This window comes from Marmota monax, unplaced genomic scaffold (assembly GCF_021218885.2).
Source record: "Marmota monax isolate L192 unplaced genomic scaffold, Marmota_monax_Labrador192_F-V1.1 WCK01_AAM20220418_F8-fsc00088, whole genome shotgun sequence".
Classification (NCBI taxonomy): domain Eukaryota; kingdom Metazoa; phylum Chordata; class Mammalia; order Rodentia; family Sciuridae; genus Marmota; species Marmota monax.
In genome coordinates, this window is record NW_026694492.1 from 5,820,577 (window position 1) to 5,838,357 (window position 17,781).

Sequence of the window (17,781 nt, forward strand, 5' to 3'; positions counted from 1 at the left end):
GCAGGGTCAAAGGGCTGGGGCCCTGGGGAAAACGGGAGATTAAACATCCTCCTTTTCAAATCGGGAGGTTTGGATAATTAATTGGTCTCTGAACATGAAAGCTCTCACTGATTGTTCTGGGCGGCAGCAGCCACTGGGTCTGGCTGCTCATTCTTTCTGCCCTGAGCCCTTTGTGTAGCACCCATGCATGCTAAGGCCCCAGGGAAGCTTTGCTGGTGCTGGGCCCACATGGTCCTGTCCTCTCCAGTTCAGCAGAAGTTGGTGTCTCATGCAGAAGGTGGACCCTGAGGGACCTGGCTTGAGAGAGCAAGGAGAGTTGGGGAGGGGTTTGCCCCCATGCGGGGCCACCCTGGAATCTCTGGTCGGGAGGAAGCAGCTGGGTGGTCCGGCCTCTGGTTTGCTCCTTTCCACTGGCAGAAGAGGAGACATCAGGGTGACCATTGCGGGTGGGGTGATAGCCTGCCTGTGGGAAAGTGAGATTCGTTCCTTGAAGTCTTTTAAAATCCCCCTTCGAACCCATCCCCCACCCCTGCTGTGACAAGCACCACAAGCATGAAGACACACCAGTCGGTCCACAGGGATTCACCAGCTGCCACAGAGACCTTGCTCATCAGCGTGACCTCGTTTTACAGATGAGAAGACGGAGGCTTCTTAGGAACAGGACAGTGGAGCTGGGTCTCTGCCCCAGGGCTCCTGCCTGCATTGTCATTCTCTAGGGGTTGGGGGAGACCCTGAGCCGGCAGCTTCTCTACCCTAGAGAGCAACTTGCTAGGTCCTGGGAGCAGCCATTTAGGGCAGGACCATGCTGGGCTGAGGACACCTCTAGTAGAGTCAGGATCTCACAAGAAGGTCCTAAGAGGCCTGTGCTGGTGACACCTTGGTCAAGGATGGAGCAGAAAGTAAGGGGACAGGCTCCAGGTGGGGGTAGGCTGGGGGGCGTCCTGAGCGGCTGCTAAGTGCCCTAGAAAACGAAGCTTAAAGGGCTCTTAGCTTCCCTTTCTTCTTTCCTGAAAGAATCAATCGGGTTGCTCTGTCTTTGTGTGTGTGACGGGCCTGCTGTGAAGTACACTTAAGGAATCAAGTTTTCTAAAATTCTATAAATCATTATTCTAGCCTTCTCCCCTCCCCCTCAAAATCATTCATCTGCTGAAATATTTAGCGATGGGCTGTCTGGGGTGCGCCCGCTGTAGGCCAGTGTGAGGGGCTGTGGGCAGGAGAGTCTGCAGGGGTATCCCTGTGGCCTCCTATCTGCTTTCTATGGACTGTCATCGCAGTGGCCTTTTGGTCCCCTGATCTCTCGTGACTAGGTGGCAGAAACCCAAGTCACATGGTGGTGATTCCTCAGCCCCTCTTAGAGGGCTGCAGAGAGGACAAAGAGGGAGTACCTGGAGGGTACTGGGGGAGCAGGCCAGCAACTCTCCTGGGGGTTGCATTGAGGCCTGCAAGGGGCAGGGGAGGTTGGGTGCACAGGGCAGGGAGGCAGCTGGCGATGGAGGGAGGATGAGACCCCAGGAGTTCCTGCTGCCCATCAGCACTGAGGGCCTGCTCAGCAAGGGTCTGCAGGAGCAGTGGTGACTGAGGGTCTCAGGTGTCCTGTGGATTGTGAGCTGGGCAGGGGAGATGGAAAGCACTGGCCTTTCCATGGATTCAGTTCTTTGGCAGTGAGGGCTTGGGCCTGCTTCTTCTAGCCTGGCTGGAAGCTCCGGCACTTTCTAGAATTTTCCACCCCTTACCCCCTGTACACACACACCCTGACACATGACAGTGCTGACTTAATAGCCACAGTGAATGTCCCTGAAAGGCAGGCAAGACCTGATTGATTCGCCGTGGTTGATCTGTTTAATGTCCCTTCTCCCCAAGCGCCCATCTCGCCCACAGAGGTGCTACATTACCTCGCAGGCCTGGCTGCTGGCCGCTGACACCCTACGCCTGGAGGATGCTTGGGGAGGTTATAGGTGCAACAAGCAAAATGAAAATCCATAGTTTTTAAACCTTTATGAATTGAGAATGTAAACCTGGAAAATGGATCTGGAGTTACTAATGGACAATTGGTCTGCCCAGCCCATCCATCCTCCACACTCCGGCCAAGGCCGTTCACATTATGCCTGGCTTCTGAAAGGGGAGCCCCCCTGCCCACCACCTCTTGTCCTTCCCCTCCACCTCTCAGGATAAAAAGGAAAACAAAGCAGGCTTAGGAAACAGACCTGCAGGGGGCCCACCAACCAGACCCCCCACCCACTTACACTATGTGCCTAGGTGAGGCCCCAGGAAGGTGCTGGCAGGAGGGAGTGACAGTGGCTTTGGAGAGAGGCCACAGTTTCAGCCCAGTGGCTGTCAATGGGTAAAACAGAAAGTCTCATCCCTACCTCTAAATGCTGGCGTGGATCCAGATCCAGCATGGAGCTACCCCTCCCCCCAAGGTCCCCTCCCCACCATGCACACGCACATAGCTGCACTATGGGGTGGGAGGGACACATGGCCCTAGGTCCCCTCTGGTGCTAGCCATCTGCACATACTGAGCATGCTGCTCTTTCAGGGCTTGGTAACATGCTGTCCCCTCTGCTGTGTCACGAGCCACTCACCTCAGGGACGCTTTTCCTGGCAGTGCTCCTATTTGATGTTGCCCCAATCCCACCTGCTGTATTTTCTCGGCAGCAGTAGCTGCCATCAGACATTTTTTTTTAACCTATTGTTTTGTTGAATACCTGACACTCCCTGGTAGGATGTAAGTTCAAGAGGGCAGGGATTATTGTGTTTTGGTTGCTATTTTTTTCTAAGCATCTAGAGAAGTGTCTGGCACAGAATAGGTGAATAATAAATATGTGTTGAATGAATCAATTTGGACATCTTGTGGGCACGATGCACTTCCTCATGTGAAGCCTCGAACTCTGGCTCTACCCACAAGAGGGACAGGGTCTCCTTTCTGCTCCAGAAACTCCCCCCTTGACTGCCTTCCAGTTCTTCCTTCTTTTGCCCTGCTCTGCTTAATTCACATGCTGAGTGACAGCAATTCACTGTCATGCCCACACCTTTGTCTGCTCTCTTTTTTTTCTTTTTAATATTTTCAGTTATAGATGGACACAATATCTTTATTTATTTTATGTGGTGCTGAGGATGGAACCCAGTGCCTCACAGTGTGAGGCAAGCACTATACCCCTGAGCTATGGCCCCAGCCCCAGCCCCTCCTCTCTTTTCTTTTAGGATAAAGTTCACTAATTCACTGAAGAGACTCAGCCCCCTCTTCCCTGCAGCCCCCATCTTTCAGCAGCTGCCCTCTTTCACCCCACTGAGAATACCTGCCCACAAGTGATGCTGAGAAAATTCCCTAAAAGACAGCCTTTCCCTGCAGCCAACAGGAGACACCCCCTCACCTCTGCCCACATGGGAACAAGGAGACTAGCTCAACCCTCTGAGGATCAAACTCTGAACTCAGCCCATGATTCATGAGAGCAGAGAGACACAGCCTTGAGAAGCAGAAAAAGCACAAAATAAGTGATCTATAAATGGTAGTTTCCTTCTGCTTTGGTCTAAATGTTTGTGTACCCCCCCCAAAGAATTTCATATTTTAAAACCTAATCTCCAGTGAAATGTTATTAAGAGTTTGTGTCTATAGAGAGGTGATTAAGGGCAGTTATTCCCTTATAAAGTAGGTCTGAGGAAGCGTGTTTGCCCCTTCTACCATCCATGGATATAGTAGGTGCCATCCATGAGGAATAGGGTCTGTCCCAAACACCACATCTTCTGGCTCCTTGATATTGTATATTTCAGTCTCCAGATTGTTGGCAATAAGATTCTTTTGTCTGTAAATTGCTCAGTCTAGATTATTATATTCTAGCATCCTGAATGTACTAAGATTTTTTTTTTTTTTTAAGATTCCTCTGTATTTTTCACTGCACAAGTCTTGGGCAATGTTAAATCAAATGATGTATTAGTCAGGTTGAGCTAGGTTGTGCTGCAGTAACAAAGGGTTATTTCTTGATTATTCTATGGTAATGAAGGCTTATTTCTTCTTCATACTACATGTTCCCCGTGGATAAGGAACTTTATCCTTCCCTCCACTCTGTGATGCAGGCTGATAGGAGAGCCACTATCTTTAACATTCCCAATTGCAGAGAGAAAGAGAAGATACCATGAATTGACACTCTCTTAAATATCCTACTCAGAAGTGACACAGTTATTCCCATTGGTTTTTGGCTTGAGCAAGTCATGTGGCTACATATAGCTTTAGCAGAGTGGGAAGTACAATTTTGCCATGTGCCTGGAGCATGAGCCAGAAATATTTGCAGGATAGCACTGACTACCTCAGGTGAGAGTTCTTCTGAGAGGGCCACATCGGACCACTGCCAATCCTTTTCCTACCTGAAGACTCTGCTTTCAGGCCAAGCCTGCTGGAGAGACCCTTAGATTCTGCATGGGTCCCTCTACACTTACTCTGAATGTAGCTCTGGCTGCTCACCTCTCACAGCTGCCCTGATGCCTCCAGAGGCCAGCATCTTGTGATATGGCTGCATCAGGATTGTTCACATTGGATGGAGGCTGATCAGCCAACCAGCCCACACCTCCTGCCACTCACCTTCAGCCCTGAGCTCTGATGTAGGGTGCAGCCACCTGTCGAGTGAAGAGGAGGGCAGCCCTGTACCTACTTCCTCCAGTGCTGGACCAGAAAGAACTAATTCTGCCTGCATTGTCACAGAACTGGCTTCAGAGGCTCAGGGCTCAGGGAAGGTAGCGAATGTCTTCTAAGCGTCAGAGTTGGCTTTTGAGTTTTGCCTCTTTTCTCCTTTGTTAAAAAAGAAAAGACTGCCATGGCACATCATTTCAATAACCCCCTTTTCAGTAGCTCAAACTCTCTGGTTCCTCCGTCTTTTCAATGCTTGCCAACCTTGGATGAACCCAATTATCTGCTAGCATTCAAGTAGCTGAGGACTGTTGGGACAGTCTCTTAGTGGCACAGACTGATACCACTGTAATTTACAAACTCCAACTCAAATGAGCCCTCGCAGCACCCAGCAGTCCTGTGATGTTTCTCAGCAGACACTCACTCTTTCACGCTCCAAAATTACACGTTCAGAACTCCGCCATTTCTTTCACCCTTTCAAACTCTCCTACCCTCATCTTCCCGACAGTACTCCTCGACACTTTTATTCTGGAGGAACTCTGAAATAATTTGCAGGTCTTAGGTAACTACTGTAAAAAAAAAATTTAATCTACAGCTTGTGGTACGTTAGTATGATCAGTCAGTTGAAGTTATTGTAGCCCAATAAAATTGTCGTTGCACTGTGGAGTATAAAAAAACAGAAATGGCAGAGGCCCACAGATGCTTTGGGGATGTCAAGTTCCTTTCAAGTCAGTCTTAAGAGAAGTGAGAATACAGCAGATAAATAAGATGTATGTGCAGGGCAATTGTGTCTTGGGAGGTGCATTTTCTAAATTGTCAATGATACAAAAGCCCCTGTGGAATCTGTTTCCTGACAAGACTTCTGATGGCCTTAAACTCCTTAGCATTTCAAAATGGAGACAGGAGGGAGCACCATGAGTGATGTCAGACTTGGGACACTGGTATAAGTTACCAAGTGGGAATGCAATAATAGTTTCAAAATTAAAAATGGAGCACCACTCCTTCCTGACATAGGAAACAGTTCATTAAGGATTTTAAAAAATGTTCTATTTGACTCTTTTCCCCCTTATTTCTTCATCTACATGACAGAAAAGTTACACAGGATACACAAAGTGGCAGATATTCCTTGGTTGATCTAGCATGTTAGAAAAGCAAGCTTAAAAAAACTATATTGATATATAATTCAGTCAAGTCACCAATTTAAGGTGTACAGCTCCATGGCTTTCAGTATGTTCATAGAGTTGTGCCTCCATTAGTTTTAGAACATTTTCATTACCCCCAAAAGGAACCTGTACATTTTAGGTGTTATCTCCTAATTTCTTTATCTTTTATCCCAAGGAAACTCATGAATCTATTTTCTGCTCCATAGATTTATTTATTTATACTGGGTGTTTCATATAAGCAGAATCATACCATATGTGGTCTTTCGTGAATGGTTTCTTTCATTTAGCACGATGAGTTCAAGGTTCATTCATGAATTGGTACAGTATTTCCTCTTATTGATGAATAATGTTCTATGGAAATAAGATACTTTCTAATGAGTTTTAAAAAAACAAGTATAAGAAGGAAAAAGATCCCTACAGTTAAGAAAAGAAGCTTATAGGCATTTTAATGCCATCCTAAAGTCCTCCAGTTTGTAGGTTGACCTATAAAAACTTATGGCCTCCAGAAAATATTCATGGAAAATTAAAAAAAAGCATTTGGCTCAGTCTTGTTGATAAGATGGGAGCTAGGGTTGTACAATATAGGAACCACAGAGATTTGTTTAGTACCATGTTTTATTAATATACTTAGAATTATTTATTCATTTGAAGAGGAAAGGAAGAAAATATATTTATTTCAGTGTTAATTATTAATTTTCTTAGGACTGGTTGGCTGCCATCATGACTTCACCTGTCCCCAGAGAGAACACACCTCAGTGTTGAAGGGAAGGGTATTGGGAACACTGAGACAACAATACGAAGCTATAAAGGTAAATCCATAATGCTACTGTTTGACAGTGTTGAAAAAAATTCATGTGTTGGAAATCTAATCCCTAATACAATGTTAAGAGATGGGACTTACAAGAGGTGATCAGGTGAAGCCTCCTCCTTCATGGATAGATTACCATTATTATAAGAGTGTGCTTGTATATAAGGAAACTTGGCCCCTTCTTGCTCTAAAGTGCTCTTTCCTTTGTGCCTTCCACCATAAAATGATGCAGCTGATGGCCCTTGCAAAATGCCAACATCTTGACATTAGACTTCATAGCCTCCAGAACTGTTAGAAAATAAATTTCTGTGTTTTTTTTTAATAAATTCACTAGTCTTGGTCCATTTTGTCCTATAACAGCACAAAATAGACCAAGATGCTCAATCTCTATGAAAATGTCATTACTCTTGGTGTCTGCAATCTGTTGGCATATTGCATACTAAAGTCCAGACTCCCCAGTTGTACAATATGTCTGTGCCCACCAAGGCTATAGAAAATGACCATGTTCTTAGACCTAACCCAGAGTAAAAAAAAAATTAGAGGCTAAGAGTGGTGTTAACTGTTGATGAAGCAGGTGCTCTCAGCCTTTGTTAAGGGTGATTGCCATTAACAGTTGTACCCTTTGCCTTGTAAATTTGAACACCCTCCCGCTGCACTGAAGGCAGGGGTGACCTCCAAACACTTTACCACTGGCCTCAGTCATGTGACTTGCTTTGGCCAACTGGATGTCAGCAGATGCATGAACAAGCCAGCTCAACTTCAGTGCCTGGGTGAACCCAGCTAAGATCAGTAGATAGTGAGCTGACCCTGAGTGGGGAGCTAGTAGCAGTTCCACAGAACCTCATAGTTGGTCCTTTGCTGACTCCAGACATTTGTGCCTGAGCAAGTGCTTATTGTTGAATTCCACTGAAGCATGTGGTTATCGGTTACCAGCATAAGGTGATAGATAGCTGATACAGGACCTTCACAAAATCATTCTTGAGTTTACTGAGTAACCGAATTTTTACTAGTAATTCTAACATCCACATTCTCCTTCCCTCATGAAACCCAACGTGGGTTTCTGCTTTTCTCCAACCACATGTCATGTTCTAGTTCCGCCTGTGTTCTGCCCACAGACTCTTCTCTCCTGTTTTATATGCCAGTGGTTCATTACACTAATTTGCTCTCCCAATCTCTCATTCCTTCATTATACAGTATGAACAAGAGAGCAGGAAAACGAAGAAAACAGGGCGTCAGTGAATCGACTGTTCAGCTGGAAGATTGAGATATGGGATGAATGAATGAACTAGAAAATGGAAAACATTGATTGCTTTACATTTTCATCTGCTCCACTTTCATCATAGAGTGCCCTCACATCGTGGCAGGACAATCATTAACCTGTCTTAAGTACTCCCGGAGAACCTCTCAGTGATTGCTCTCATTAAAGGGTATTAACAGAGGCTGCCCAGCCGAGGGCAGGACATTCAGGAAGAAGGAAGCAGAGGGAGAGGGAGTGAGGGGCTTCCTGCCACAGCCAGCTGGGGCCCCTGGCGTTTTCACAAATGAAACTGTAAATACACTCAAATTCAGGATGTCACCAGGAGGTGATGGCTGCCTTGCATGAGGTCAACTGTGTCTAGATGAACTTCTGTCCTGTACCCTGAGAAGGAGGACAGAAACAAGAGGCTGAACACAATCAAGAGAAAAGGAAGTGACTGTCAGAGAGAAAAGGGAAGACGGAGACCACTTCTGAGCTTTGGTTTGAAGAAGAGGTGCACCCTGCCTGTGGAGACCTGGCCAGCCTCACTCTACTTCCTTGAGACTTGTTTCTGACTGTCACTGGGGACAACGAGGCTGGTTAAGTTCTGTTTCCTACAGAAGTCTCTGCACCATGTGCTCATATGATGCTAAGAGCTGCCTGTTGCCTGATCCACAACGGGGAGCAGAAAAAATGGGGGACGAAGGCGGGGAGAGAGAAAGAAATGAAGCATCGGGAGAGAGAATGCAAGCTGGAGAGGTTCCTAACCAGATTCCAGGCCCTCAGGAGAAGGACCGGGGGTCTGCTTCACCCTTGGTTGGGTTCTAAGAGCCACGCTGTATCCTCATAATGACCTCCTCCCCTCCCCTGCTGCTCCTATTTTGAGTTGTTTGCTCTCCCAACTAGAGAACCTTAGTTAAGACAAGGGGCGTTGGGATCCAATTCTTCATCTAATTATCTATTTTGCTTTCTTTTTAGTTTCTTTTCCATCTGTCTCCAACTCCACTTTCAGAGCTCAAGATACTGAGATTCCCCTCTCTCAATGCTACCTGGTTGCAGAGTGGGCAGCATTACTCAGAAGTGAAATCTGTTGATACTGAAGGAAGGAAAATATTGGGGTGAATTAGTAAAAATAAAACAAGTCTGGACAGTGTGGTTAAGAAAGAAAGTGTAAGTTGATGCAGGCTGACAAGCCACAGATGGGAAAGGCTGAACTGCAGGGAGGTTTGCAATCTTCCAGAAGGAGGACTGAGGGGTAACTAAGGACACTGTTCAAGTATGACCAAGCAGAATGAAGTTTTGACTAAAGGTGGCAATGCCCATGTACTGACCAGGATTGCCCAGGCAATGAGGTTCAAACTGTCTCAAGATGATTCTATGAGGAAGTTCATACATAAATGAAGTCAAGAGTAAGTAAAATAAGTAGAGGCAAAGTAGTATGTGTCCCAGTAGGTCCACCTGGGGGAGGGCTGGTGTTGGGAGGGTCAATAGAAGACACAGAGACAAACCCACACAGATACAGCCATCTGATCCTTCATAAAGGCACCAAAAACAAGTTGGGGAAAACCCAGCATTTTTTAAAACAAATGGTGTTGGGAAAACTGGATATGCATATGTAGAAGAATGAAACTAGGTACTATCTCTCACCCTGTCCAGAAGTCAACTCAAAATAGACCAAAGACCTAAGAGAAATTAGACCAGAAACTTTGCAGCTCCTAGATGAAAACACACAGGCAACACACGAACATATAGGCACAGGCAATAATTTCTTAAATAGACTCCCAAAGTTTAGGAAATAATTAATGGGATAACATCCAATTTTTTTTAAAAAAAAACCTCTGCATAGCAGAGAAAACAGGAACATAAAGAGAGAGCCTACAGAATGGGAGAAAATCTTTGCCAGCTATTCCTCTCACAGGATTAATGCAAAGGATTCAAAAAGTGTAACACCAAAAAACAACAATGAAAAAGCAAATAACTCAATTAACAGATGAACTAAATAAGCACTTCTCAAAAGAAGAAATTCAAACAGCCAGCAAATATATGAAAAAAAATGTTCAACATCCTTAGCAATAAGGGAAATGCAAATCAAAACTCCATTGAGATCTTATCTCACTCCAGTTAGCATGGCAGCCATCAAAAATACAAATAATAATGATCTGCATCATTGTCATCTGCTGGAGACCTGAGCTCATCTATGAGAGGAGACAGAGTATATTCCTCATAAAACCATAGACACAGAAAGAGGGGAAGATCCAGAAGTTCAGATTCACGTTCCCAGAGTAGAAGCGGGCACAGTCAGAGGAATCATAGAAAGCATCATGGGAAAAAAAGAATAAAGAGCAAATGACCTAGAAGCAGGGAGAATAGCAGACCTAGAGGAAGAAGAGACAAAAAGAGATCAAGAACTACAGATAGCAGTTGGTCAAGAAGAAGCCAAACTCATTCTCTAAGTGGTGAAAGCACAAGCAGATCAAAATCTCACAGCAGTGATCATGGCAAAAGAAGATCACGGAGCAGAAATAGAGGTTGTTGTTACTTAAGAAATAATTATGGAAGCAGATATAAGTGGGAGTATACCTATTACAGTAGAAACAAGGACAGGGACGGTTGTGAATCTTCTTAACTCTGTCCAGAGCCCATCATTCTAGACAATCTTCAAGTCCAGATTTTGGAGTTCAGTCCTTTTTTGAAAGAACAAATGCTAGGAAAGAGAGTAATCACAGTGAAAGGAAGTATTATTATTATGAAAGGCACAGATCGGGGAGACTGTCTAGTAATAGGTCAAGAACTGCATCTACAGGGCCGGCCGGGTGAGAAATGAAAAGCCTGGAGGGAAATGAAAATATTCAACACGGCATTTGGAGGGCACTAATGAAGTTGCTCAACCATCTCGCAAATTTGCTTCTAAAGTAAAGGACAGTCATTACCAAAAATCTTCATCAAAATTGGGTGGAAATTACAAAAATGAGAGTGACAGTTTTTTAGACAGCCGATCATCAGAGAGAGAAACAAAACCCGAGAAAAGAAAAAGAAGAACCCGGAGTTTAAGTGTGGAGATAGTTTATGAAGGGAAAGCTACTGATACAACTCAACATCATAAAAAGAAAAAGAAGAAACATGAGAAGAAGCATAAGAAACATCATGGAGATAATACTTCACATTCCCAGTTGTTATTTCCATTGACAGTGATAGTGATAAAGATTCTGAAGTGAAGGCAGATATGGAGTGTGACAATAATTGTCCTCAAGACCCTTTACAAAATGAGTTTTTGGCTCCTTCCTTGGAACCATTTGAAATTAAAGACCTAGTCACAATAGAAGATGAATTTGGTGTCCTGGACAAGGAGTGAGATATCACCACACTTAATCAACAACTTGAATAATGCCAGTAAGACTGTGGAGAATATCCCGCCCCAACTTCAGTCGAACAAACTCTTGATATAAGAGAAGAGAGCAGCTTTGCCTCTGACTTGGAGAACCAGCCCAGTAGTGTTGTGTCTATTCAAACTGAGCCATCAAGGCAATTGCCATCTCCACGGACATCATTAATGTCATTGTCTCTTCATAGAGACTGATATGCCTTAAAACTGCCAAAGCATCTCATTGAGGATTGGATGGTATAGAAAGGAACTTTGTCATCTACTGCAGTCTATTTAAAGATGACTTTTGGTGAAAACTCTTTTCCCCTTTAAAATATTTTAAGTGATTTTTTTTTGTGTGTGTTGATTTGTAAAAATCATTATTTGTTCTAAAAGTATGTATGTCCCATCCTCAGAGATAAGTAAAGATAATGATATTGCTAGCAGTTTATTTAAAACTTTGGATCCTTTTGAAATAAAAATGTAAATTTTAGAAATTATTTCATAAAGCCATATGGTATTGACATATTTTTAAGGTATTCAATGAGTATTTTTGAATTTTTTTGGAAAATTATTCTGGAAATGTGTTATAAGCTAGGAGAGTCCCTTTGGACAGTCTTTATTTTTCCTCTTAAAAATTTGTATGATTCAAAACATTTCTTCAGGCTAAATTGAAGCACTTTAATCTGCAGTTTATCTTGAATTCTGCCAAAAGAAAAATTTAGTATTTCCTTTATATACTTGCTTATCTGGACTGCCAGTAAAATGTGTATTCAACAAAAGAAAATAAAACAGTAACACTTTACAACAACAACAACAAAAATATATAAGTAATAAATGTTTATGAGGATGTGGGAAAAAAAGGAATTCTTATATGCTGCTGGTGAGATTGCTAGTTAGTACAAACACTGTGAAAATCAGTATAGAGGCTCCTCAAAAGACTGGAATGGAACCACCACATGAACCAGCTATACCAATCCCCGGTATTTATAAAAAAAAAAATTAAAGTCCACATACTGTAGTGATAGACCTATACCCATGTTTATAACAGTTAAGTCATGGAAACAGCCCAGTGTGTCTTTCAAGAGATAAATGGATAAAGAAAATGTGGCATATATACACAAAGGAATTTTATTCATTCTTTTGAATATATATGCCACATTTTCTTTATCCATTTATCTGTTGAAAGACACACCGGGCTGATTCCATGACTCAAAAAAAGAATGAGGGCTGAGGTTGTGACTCAGAGGTAGAGTGTTTATGTAGTATGTGTGAGGCACTGGGTTTGATCCTCAGCATCACATGACATTCTTGAACCATGTGTTTGCATTTTGCAAAAGCAGTTGGAGAGAGCAGTGGTTGACAGCATAGATGTCAGTGGAGGCTCCCAGGGGACACACATGCAAGTGGTCTCACCCTCAACCAGGTTCTCTCCTCTGGGCAGTCCCACCATGTGGGCATGTGGGGAGGGACGGGGGTGGAGTGGAGAGTGAAGATGTCCTCCAAAGGGGACCTTTCTGTTGAGAGCAGGCTTCAGGATGAGAAGGGGAAGGAAAACTAAGCCTCACAATAAGATGCAAATTAGTCAAAGCATGAATACACACACACACACACACACACACACCCTTGCATATACACAAACATGCACCCCCCCCCACACACACACACACACTGAAAATTGCTACCAGGCACCTTTTTTGCAAAAAGGAGATGAAAAGATTGTCCCCAGGAAAAAGGTGCTCTTGTCCCCTTTGTACCTGGTTCAGGGAGTTCAATCATTTTCATGGAGAAGAGATGAAACTAAATGCCACTCAGGAGGAAATTGGAGGTGACATCTAAATCACAGTTGTTCCAGGATGAAACCAAAAAACAAAGGAGTGGTAGGGGAGGGGGATGGAGGAGAATGGAGGGTGGGGAGATGGGGGAATGAGAGGGCAGGGTGAGACGGGAAGAGAGACTAAAGGGAAAGAGAGAGGATGGGAGAGGAGAGGATGGGAGAGGAGAGGCGAGACATTTGCTCTGGCTTTGAGAAAGCTTCTTCTCAGGACCCTCGGCCCCCAGGAGTCTTCTTTTGCTCCAGCAAGAATGTGGCCCTCTCAACAGCACCAGTTGTGGGTCCCCAGTCATCTCCAGAGGGCCTGAGAGAGGTCTTACTCAGTGTCCCTTCCTCATCAGAGGCTCTCAGGGCAGGAGGGCACGCCTCAGCCCTCTGACCCCTGCTGATCTTTCTGCCCCTGGGCTCCTATAGTTGGCCCCCCACTCTGTGCCCAACCTCGTGGGCCTGTACATTCCTCACCTCTGAGGGGCGTCTCCTGCCTGACTCCAGCTACTCCCCTCTCCACCCACAGCCCAAGGTGTCTCCACTCCAGAACACCCCCAGTCTCCCAGCTTTGGGGTCAAGGTTTTGAGCTCCGGCTGTCACCTCACTCTTCATCTCTCTCATTCTCCTTGGCTCAGACTCCCATCCATAGGGTCAAACTATGTGCAGCTTCCGGAGGGAAGTTTTCTAATTCTGGAAAGTTTTCACCAGGTATTCCTTATCTTCTTCTTTTTTTAAAAAAGTTTTTATTTGTTCTTAGATATACATGACAGTAGGGTGTATTTTGACATATCATACATACAGGGAGTATAACTTCCCATTCTTGTGGCTGTACATGATGCGGAGTTTCATTGGCTGTGTATTCATATATGAACATAGGAAAGTTATGTCTCCTTGATTTTCAAAATGAGAAAGTAGGAGTGGATGCAAAGAGGGAGGCCCAAGGAGTTAGAACCTGGAGCTCTATACAAAGGCTCTGCCACTAATAGCTCAGTGGCCTTGACAGCTTTTTTATAAAATGAGGAGACCAGAACTCCAGGGCCTTCCAGTGCCAACATGCATGATTCAGAGAAGTAGCAGACTCTTGCAATTTGACTTAGCAAGATCAAATCTTGGTATTTGCTGACTTGCCGCTTTTCCTGAGAGAAACCAATTAGCCCTTCTTCGTGTTACTCCTCCCGTCTTAAATTTTGGCACCGGGAAGAATTAAATGTTGAGAGTCTCACTTACGAGAATTTCTTTTTAAAAGTGCAAAGTAGCATTTTCTTCACAAATAAGGCACCTTGGGTCAAAGCAACAAAGCTCTGTGGTAGGACTTCCACTTAGCTAGACAAACACAAAGGTTTTGCATGACTGTAAAACCCCAAATGACACAAAGACAAATCTGCCAGTTGGTGCAGTGCAGCTTGGGATGAGGAGCCTCATGCCCCCCAGTTCCTTTGCTCAGTTTTGCTCTCTCTGGGTTGTTTCTGAGTATTGTTCAGGCTGGGATGCCCTTGAGGATGGCCGGTGACAAGCACATGTGCGGATGGAACTAGAGTCTGAAGGTTTCTTGGTTGCTGTGATATGCATTGAAAAGATGTCAGCCTTCAGTTAGAAGTGAAATCTGAGGCTTTGGTTTCCTGCAGAGAGCAAAGGGAGAAGGCAGAAATGTTGAGGCTAAGAAGTCAGACAGTAGGAAACAAGACAGAGTGATTCATGGGGGAGAAGAGAGCCTGGGAGCAGCGATAAGAGAAGGAACAAAACCACACATGCAGGCTTATAAAAATCAAAGGAAAATGATTTGTGAGACTTCATGAGGCAGAGATGAACACATGCTTTGACCTCTGGCCAAGTCCTCCTGAGAGGACTTGGGATCAGGGTTGTTCTGCAGGAAGGTCTTAGCTCAGGATGGAGAAAGCCCACAACATGGATGAATTGCTTGAAATACAATAAAACCACTTAAAACATATTTTGGAGGAGCTGGTCCTTTCCTTTCATCTTTTCATTCTTAGAAAGGATTTCTGGATTTTTTTTTAACCTGATATCCTCAGGGGCCAGAGCAATTCCCTGCAGGAACTGAACAGATCTGTATGGACCCAAAGCCAAATTGTAAAACTAATGAAGCCAGTCTTTGCTCTCCGCCTCTCTTTTTTGAGACTGTCTCTCCCACCTCCATGTTTTTGGTGCGACATCCTCTGTCTTTACTTTTACCACCTTCTCTCTCTCCCATAAGATCCTCATGACTACCTTTCTTTTATAATTAGCTTCTATCTGGCAAAATCATTAATAATGTGAAGTCCTTGTTCTCTTCCCTCCAAGGGATTAAATTACTAGTCACAGTGCTTTTGACACTTAAATCTGGCAATATGGAGTAAGCCTTTTCTCCACCCTGTGTAAGGACTACTGGGTACAAAGTCTGTGGGAAAAGTCATGTTTGTGCCCCTGCCGGGCATCAAAATGACTTCTTTAGGAGATGACCCAGCATGGTGGTTTGAATTCTAGCTGTGTGCTGTGGTGCATGTGGACTAACCTTTTGGAATCTCATTTCCTTATCTGAAAAACAGAGCTAAAGAATAGAAAGCCCCCATGGAGTTACTGTGGGGTTGAGGCAAAGTCCAGCACAAAGCAAAGTTTCATTATAGGGTGCTCCTCTGGACCCTCTGGGAATGTTAGATAATAAGTAGTGCATACAACTGTGTTGTCTTTCTAACAGAAACTCATCTGGCCCCAAGGCTTTTGAATAAGGAAGTATGGACCCAGGAAGTATTATACCAATCATGTGAAGGAATAATTTACATTCTCTAAACTTCCCTTCATCCATCTCCCACCTGTCAGGTTTTTAAAATGCTCCCTTCTCCCTTCTCCTGAGATCCTACGGCACATACATTTAGAGCCAGAGGGTGGATTTCCCAAGTGTTGGTCAATGGAGAGGCATCAACCTGGTTGCACCAGAACCGCTTGGGGAGCTTAAAGCACATGTCCAGGCTCACAGGGTTTTAATTAAAAGAGACTGAGGTAAGCTTTACAATTTATATGCATTAAAAGCCTTCCACATGACTCTTTTAGCAAAGCAGGTTTGGAAATAACTTATCCAGTACACAGTGGCAATAAGTCAGTGGGTTTGTACAAGCAACTGATCTTATGAGATCCTGTATTATTTATTGAGTATAATTCATTAAAACTTCTATAGGACCAGATTGTATGCTCTGGTCCTATAAACCAATCTTCTGTCATTTAGAAATAGATAATGGGGCAGGAGCCTACTCTCTCTCTTCCTGTTTCCATCAGACCAGAGCCCTGTTGGATTAGGACCCTACTCTTAACATCTCATCTAACCTTAGTTATCTCCTAAAAGGTCTATTTCCAAATATTGCCATGTTGAGGATTAAGCCTTCAGTAGATGAATTTTGGGGGAAAATTATTCAGGCAACAGCTGACTAAAAGGTTTCAGTCATTTCTTCCTGTGACTCTAAAGTTCAAAGCTTGAAAGATGCCTTGATTTCTGCTATATGGAGAAATAAGTGATGAGAAAAAAGGGGGAAAATAATGCATCTGACACTCAAGTGAAGCAGACATAAGATACAAACATTTGAGAGCAGTTTGGATATTGTCATATTCCTGGTATCAACTGTTCCTGAATCCCAGATGAATCTTTGACCTTCTAGGGTCTTGGTTGGTCTGTGAGGTGCCATCAGTTTCCTCCCAATAAATGTCTCATTTTTCCATTTCAAGTTGGTTTCTTCCATTTTTAACCAAGAGATAATCCTGACCACTATCATTTCCCCAAAATCAAAATAGGTTTTTAATAAAAGAAGAACTGAAAATAGAGTTTTTGCAATGTAATTTTATCTGTGATTACTGAACAAATCTTAACAGACTACCTGGAATTTTTTATATCAATACTCAGTTTCAGAGCTGAGAAGATCAAGTTACAGGGCACACTGTGGGTATATGCCTGACTGTGCACCATTAAGTCAACTTGATGTGTCCCTACCCTATCCATCTGCAGACACTGAGGACAGACTCCAAAACGTTTTACAATACCAAGCTCAAGTTTATCCTAATATATCCCTGATTTTTCAAAATAACTCCCATAACACTGATCATATTTTCCTTTTAAGACCTGTATCTGCCTTGCTGGGTTGGAGATACATACTGTTCTCTTGGCTTTATAGATATCACTTAAGAACTTTACCTCAAAAACACTTTCCTCCAGATATTTTGGCTCTAAACCATCTTGACATGTCACACCTTGGGTAAGTCCTAGTTTTGGTAACCTGAGACATGGTTTTGCGCTATAGCCAATGATATGATGAAAGGAACTTGCACTAGCTCACTGGAACTTTCAACATCATATGCAGCAGTGTCCCATATGAAACATGAAGTCATTCATTATGGAAATACTACTTATCAAGAAGATTGGAGATTGAAAAACACTGAAAATCTTGCTTTTTTCACAGGAGACCCATTTGTTAAACATTTCCCAGTACATCACAAACTATCATCCCCTTGAATTGATAGTCCCTTTCTGGAGAGAGATTGGAATTAAAAAAAAAAAAAGACAACCAACTTTGGATGTCTGAATACATATTTATTAAGATTTATAAGTTCTAATTATTATTTTACTTTATTTAATTATTTATTTTTTTGACCACAAAACCCAAGCAGGTATGTTAAGAAAAATCCTTAACCACTTTCCCCACTCAGAGTGTATAGTCGCTGCTGTTGCTAAAATCAGCACCAAGGACAGCGCCAACAAATCCTTAAAGTGGCCGAAATTACAAGGACCAAAA

The 17,781-nt window shown here is 43.6% G+C and overlaps 1 pseudogene; it reads left to right on the plus strand.

Annotated features, from left to right (window-relative positions):
• The first annotated feature begins 9,996 nt into the window (after positions 1-9,996).
• On the plus strand, positions 9,997-11,507 carry LOC124075866 (E3 ubiquitin-protein ligase Topors-like; annotated as a pseudogene).
• Positions 11,508-17,781: the final 6,274 nt, after the last annotated feature.